The 6,092-nt window shown below is 34.1% G+C and overlaps 1 protein-coding gene across 1 annotated transcript in view; it reads right to left on the bottom strand.

Annotated features, from left to right (window-relative positions):
- Positions 1 to 6,092, bottom strand: part of LOC120338889 (vesicle-associated membrane protein 4-like) — a 129,902-nt gene that overhangs the window by 57,484 nt on the left and 66,326 nt on the right. The gene's annotated exons all lie outside the window — the stretch shown is intronic.

Here is a 6,092-nt window from a genome sequence, read left to right as displayed (position 1 = left end):
TGGTTGTGAAAAGTGACATGTTTGTGAAGGGAATTATCCAGCACCCAACAACTGAATAAATAATAATACCCAGAAGTCATGCTAAAAACAAATGATCGTTTTACTTTGTTTGCACAATACAGTAATAACTATTAAACTTCTCTTTTATTTATCTGTCTATTGCATTAACAAAATATTTTAACGAAATAACAAGAAAATAACGAAATAATCTATTTTCGTTATTAGTAGGAACTGAATAATATGATAATGAAAAAAGTAATTCAGTAATTGGTATCTTTGTAATACTGTAATAAACGTAATCTCGGCTATCCGATCAACAAAGCGTCTGTGACTGGTCTTTGGTATTGGCAAAGCACTGGTAAGCTCAAAAGTTACGGGTACGGTACCGTACCTCTTCTGCTCTACGTATACCTGTATACCGGTACTGATATACGGTAACAGTACCGGTACCGCTATAGAACATAAAAGTTTTTTACCGTACCGAAACTGTATGAATTAAAGGTTTCTCTGATCTCCATAACTTAGGCTGTCATGCACGCACATTGTATTGTTTCTGTTCCTTTACTGAGAAATTAGAATAGGTGAACGAGTCCTATACAGGGTACCGGTACCTGCCGTATTATATATACGCTTTGCCGTAAAACGTTACCTGACAGCCTGACAGACAGTCTGGCAATTTTTTTGTTTTGTTTATTAAATATATGACGTCATGAATATTACCAATTTATTGTGGCGATAGGAGTCGGGCATAGTGAATGATACCGTAACTCGGCACGCATCGACTTTCCATAAGTGTAAAAATTTATTTCGACTACATAATAAGAAAAAAACAGACGATAAAATAACTGATGGAATTAAACAAAAATTTGATCACGGAATCACGAGAGCAAACAAAATGTTATTAATTCCCACCGGTATGTTAGTCGTTGATTCCCATCCACAAACACAACCACAGAGATATAGTAAAAAATTATTTGCATGATGTAATGTAAAAATAATTACCAATTATGGGGCAGCAAAACATAAATTAATAACTAGATTTACCGGAGAAACCAGACTTTTTGAACCATAATTTTATTTTAACAACAAGCGCAAATGCAATAAAATGTCTAACAACCGGAACGATGGTTGGTTATTGGTTATTTCAGGGTATACCTTGGTATATTTTGTTCATACTACCACGTAACGATTGCTAGTGTTGAACAGCGTTTTGTCTTGTCCAACACCTGTTATAGCTAAAGGCCGCGGTCTTACCTCATCTGACTTGGGATTGATAGGTTAATATTACATATTATTATCTCATACGGAAGGTCCGTAACGGGACAAGATGGCATACTAGTTTATTAAAAGTTTTTTTTTATTTATAAGACCATGTACCAGTAACGCACTGTGTCAGGATGACCAGGTGAATATTGCAGATCCTAATCTCACTGGTGAGGACCATGCGTGTCGATCGACTCTTCGACGAAAGTTGGACAAGATGGCATACTTTTTTTTTTTTTTTTTTTTTTTTTTTTTTTTTTTTTTTTTTGTTAATAAAAACATCACATTATCACAACACATTTATATAGACACAATAGCACAAATACAATTGCATTTTAAAAAAACGAGCACACAATAGTTTTCCACTTCTTATTATGGATTGACAGTTTACCATTTTTAGTTGCAATAATCTTTTCACAGTTTATAATATTTTTTATCTTATAAAAATTGGCAAAATTGAGGCCTTTCATTACGCAGTTTACATTTGTATATAAAATATCTGGCACATAATAAAACACAGTTTATACCCTGATTTTGCCCTACCCCCAATAACATTTCTCTATGTGTCAAATTGAAGTTTAATCCATACTCAACGGTTAGCCAAGCGTTAACTATTTCCCAAAATTGCTGCACAAATTCACAGAGATAAAATAAATGTAACACGGTTTCAACATGCATATTACAAAATGTACATTTTGGACTTTGTGTTTTATTTATTCTATATAGCAGGTCATTAGTGGGCACTGCTCGCAAGGCAAATTTGACATGGAATGAACGAAGTCTGGATTCAACAGAGCAATAAAAAACTTTTTCATACAATGTAAACCAATTATCTAAGTTCCTGCACAATTCTTTTGACCATTTTTCTATTTTTTCAGTTGGCGGCAAAATTTTTTCATTACAAAGCTTATCATAAATATATCGAGACGTTTTATCAATGCTTTTAATATCTTCGATAAGACTAAGATGTGGATTGACTGGTGAGGTTTTTGATAAATTAGTTTTCCATTGCTGGGGTATACATGATATAATTTTTAAATACGCTAGCATGTCATCATAAAAACTAGAAAAACAATAATGATGAAAAACATACGGAAACATTGCAAGTTGCTGATTAGAATCACAAATATCTTCAACGAAACAAATATTTTTACTATTCCAATCATCCATATATAAAAGTTTTCCTTTGCAAGTTATATTTTTATTAAACCACAAAGGTTCATGTAAATGACTTACATCCCTAATAATCTTGGATTTGAAAATAAACCAATAGTACAGAGTATCTCTCAAACATCTGGAATACATATTTTTGATATACACTCCATGCGGATATACATTTCCATAAAATAAAGCCTTTCCTCCATACAAATTCAAGAAAAACATTTCTATGGATTTCCATGAGACATCAATTTCGTCATTTATTAAACATTTAACCCATCTTAATTTTTGACCAATGAGAAATGATTCCACATCAAGCATATTGACCCCCCCTTCCTTCACAGGTGCAATTAATGTCTTACGTTTTATTCTCTCCCATTTTGAACCCCATAAAAATTCATGGCATATCTTATTTACTTCCATTATAAAACTATTGGGCAGTATTACTGGTAAGATGGAAACTACATAAACCAATAAGCTCAACATCAAAGATTTAATCACAGTGATTTTTCCGAGGAAATCTAGATTTCTTTTGGACCATATTTGTGCAACCATTTTCAGTTTTTGAAGTTTTGGCAAAAGGTTCACAGTAAAAAGATCCGTATCATTTCCACACACATTAATGCCCAAAATTTTAAAACAGCTAGGGTTCCACTGAAGTCCTCGGTCTTGCATAGGAAAATTTTGCCAATTATTATTTGCACCCAGGTATAATGCTTGGCATTTATTCGTATTTATCTTGCACCCAGACATGGTAAAGAAATTATCGGTTTCAGAAAATACTGTTTTAATACTTTTTTGTGACCCATCACAATATACTGTTGCGTCATCTGCAAACAAGGAAATTTTAATTTCTGTATTTCCGAGACATATACCTTGTATATTCTGGTTTTGTCGCATTCTACATGCAATTATTTCAATTATTAATAAGAACATATATGGTGAGAGACTACAACCTTGCCTCAAACCTTTCTTAACTTGAAACATTCTTGAACTATAATTATTATTAACAACAGTGCTTTGACTTTGAAAATATAAAGTTTTGACATGGCATACTTATTCCTTTAAACAAATATTTACCAGTAAGGTTAGGACTGAATTCAAAATTTCAGGCATTTTTATCTTGTAATGTTGAAGCGTAACAAATTCAAGGTTGTTATCATCGAGTCGGCTTTTTAATTTTATTGGCAAAGTAGCCACAAAATACGAAAAAACACCTTCAGCTTCAACTGATATACTATATTGGATAGTTTTGGGTATTTCTGAAATTATTTTTCTATCTTCTCTGGTAACGTGGATCAGCATTTCTTTCTTCATCACATGTAGTACATTTTTACGGGGTGGTTCTAAATTTGGGAGGTGGTAGAAATCATAGAATTTAGAGATTTTGTGTTTGCCCAGTTGCAAAAAGCCAAAAACCTTCAAATAAGGCATGTAGCATTTGTGTTTTCCTGCAAGTTGAAAAGGGGTATTTCAATTTCGAAAGTATTTGAACAACACTAAATTTCGATATTTTATGAGTATGGATTGAAGACAGGGAAAAATCGAAATTATGCCACCAAATATTGAATATGATAGTTGAAATATTGCAGAAATCAAAAGGTCTCAAAGTTTATAATGAAACTATAGTACGATTTGAGTTCAACTTACCCAGTAGCCTAAATAAGAATGCGCCGACACATTTTCGTTAAAATCAGATGATTCAAATCTGTCATAACCAGTGATGGGATTTGCTCAGCTTCGACGCAAAGTGGTTGTCCGTTACGTTCTCTTACTCACAGGCTCTTTTATTTATCACACTTCAACCTGGCTTGATGTATTACGATATCTCTTCGCTTTCTTTTCGCTAGCGATGGAGATCGTATTTAATTAGCTGATTTATATCAACGTCCCTCTTGGCAACTCTGCCAGGGTAAATTACTTCGAAAAATGTTGCGTCGGTTCGAAGCACGTGCTTTCGTGCCCGACATGTCAGAAATAGCTTATTGAGAAGATGAATAAGAAATTTAAAATTATCCGTACTGACTCAAAACAAGTGGATGTAGTTATAACGCTTTTCAGTGCAATAGACCCATTTGATTATTATGCTTGTGATGCAATCCTTCAAATGAAAAAGACATATGTAAACCACGATTTTAACGAGAAATGCTGTATAGGCGGGTCGTGGGATAGGCACAGCCATCGGAAAAGATACCCGCCTGAACCGTTTCGAGGCCAGGGTAACTTCAACACTGATCAGTAATAGCGAACTTAATATATATATGATATGATAGTGTTACTCTTTCGAGAGCCCATGAACCACATGGAATATGCAGAAAGATGTTCGCAGGTCCGTCATCAAAGCATGCATAAGATAAAAATGAAGTTGCAAATTGGAACTACCCGCCGCCATAGTAGTCTAGAATCTAGATCAGTGGTTCCTAACCTTTTTTTCAAGCGACCCAAGTTTTTAAAAAAAATAAATTCTGTAATATCTCGCGACCCGAAGAAATGTACAAATACTAAACGGTATGTTGTTCTTGTAAGGCCGAAAAATAAAATTATTATTATAAAAATATCGTTTTTACATAACATTTATTTTTCTATGAGTTACTTTGATGTGAAGAAGTTTGCACTTGTTTGCTAAGAGCGAGTTTTTAAATTCGTAGCGTGGCTTTACTTGAGAAAAATAGATGCTGTCAAGTTTTTACACTGTTATACCTTCCACACAGGGCTGAATCAACCATTGAGCAAAATAAGCACATGCTAAGGGCACCCAGAAAAAAGGAAGCATCACAGATATTTCATAGTCGAAATTTTAATTGCACTTTAGTGTTTAATGAAATAACTAAAGTTGGTCTGACGACTCAAACCTTAATATTGTCCTTGTTAAAATAAATTTGGCTTTTTTTCAATCATCATATTAAACCTGTAGGCATGAGAACCATTTATGAATCATAATTTGGCCTTCAATCAGTATTGAATCCTGAAACTGCATATTTAATATCAGATAACATGGAACACTGGTTTCATTATTATACTGTATATTTTTATTATTACTTCTCATAAACTTATACATAGGGCATCAAATTCGTAAGCGCTTAGGGACACCAAAACTGCAAAGGCATGATCCGGCCCTGGACAGGATATACTGAAGTTTCGAATTATCGGAACTTTTATTGCCGTAGCGTCCACCATACAAGTATAGATAGCCTACCGATAAGTTCATAACATTAAAGTGAGAACATAGAAGAGAACTAAGTGCAGTTGGTGTGTTAGTAAGAAGCTTAATTAACACTGTTCCGCTTAGAGTGGTTGAGTGGAGTACGGCTACCGTACTCCTGTTTTCCCGGTATTGGTATTTAGGCATTTAGCCATTAGGAATATTGGGCGTCGAGAAGTAGCGGTACGCTACCACGGTTCTAGATACTGGTATATATAGCCCACAACATCGCTAAAACGAATCACCCGTTTGTTGAAGGGTTTGTTGAAATTTTCCACGAATGTATGCTGCAAGTTTTGGAATTCATTGCTCCTGATATAAAAAGTTGATTTTCCAGCATTAGTCTTTCTAACAACACAATTATGAGCCTTAACAAATCAAAACTTCGGTCCATACCGACATACAATCACTTGAATTAGAGCCATGTTTTGAATATCTGATTTCGTATTTCGAGCCAACCCGAATTACA

Source organism: Styela clava, chromosome 9 (genome assembly GCF_964204865.1).
Source record: "Styela clava chromosome 9, kaStyClav1.hap1.2, whole genome shotgun sequence".
In the NCBI taxonomy this organism is placed as follows: domain Eukaryota; kingdom Metazoa; phylum Chordata; class Ascidiacea; order Stolidobranchia; family Styelidae; genus Styela; species Styela clava.
The sequence above is the reverse complement of the archived record's forward strand: the minus strand, read 5'-3'. Positions and strand labels throughout refer to the sequence as shown.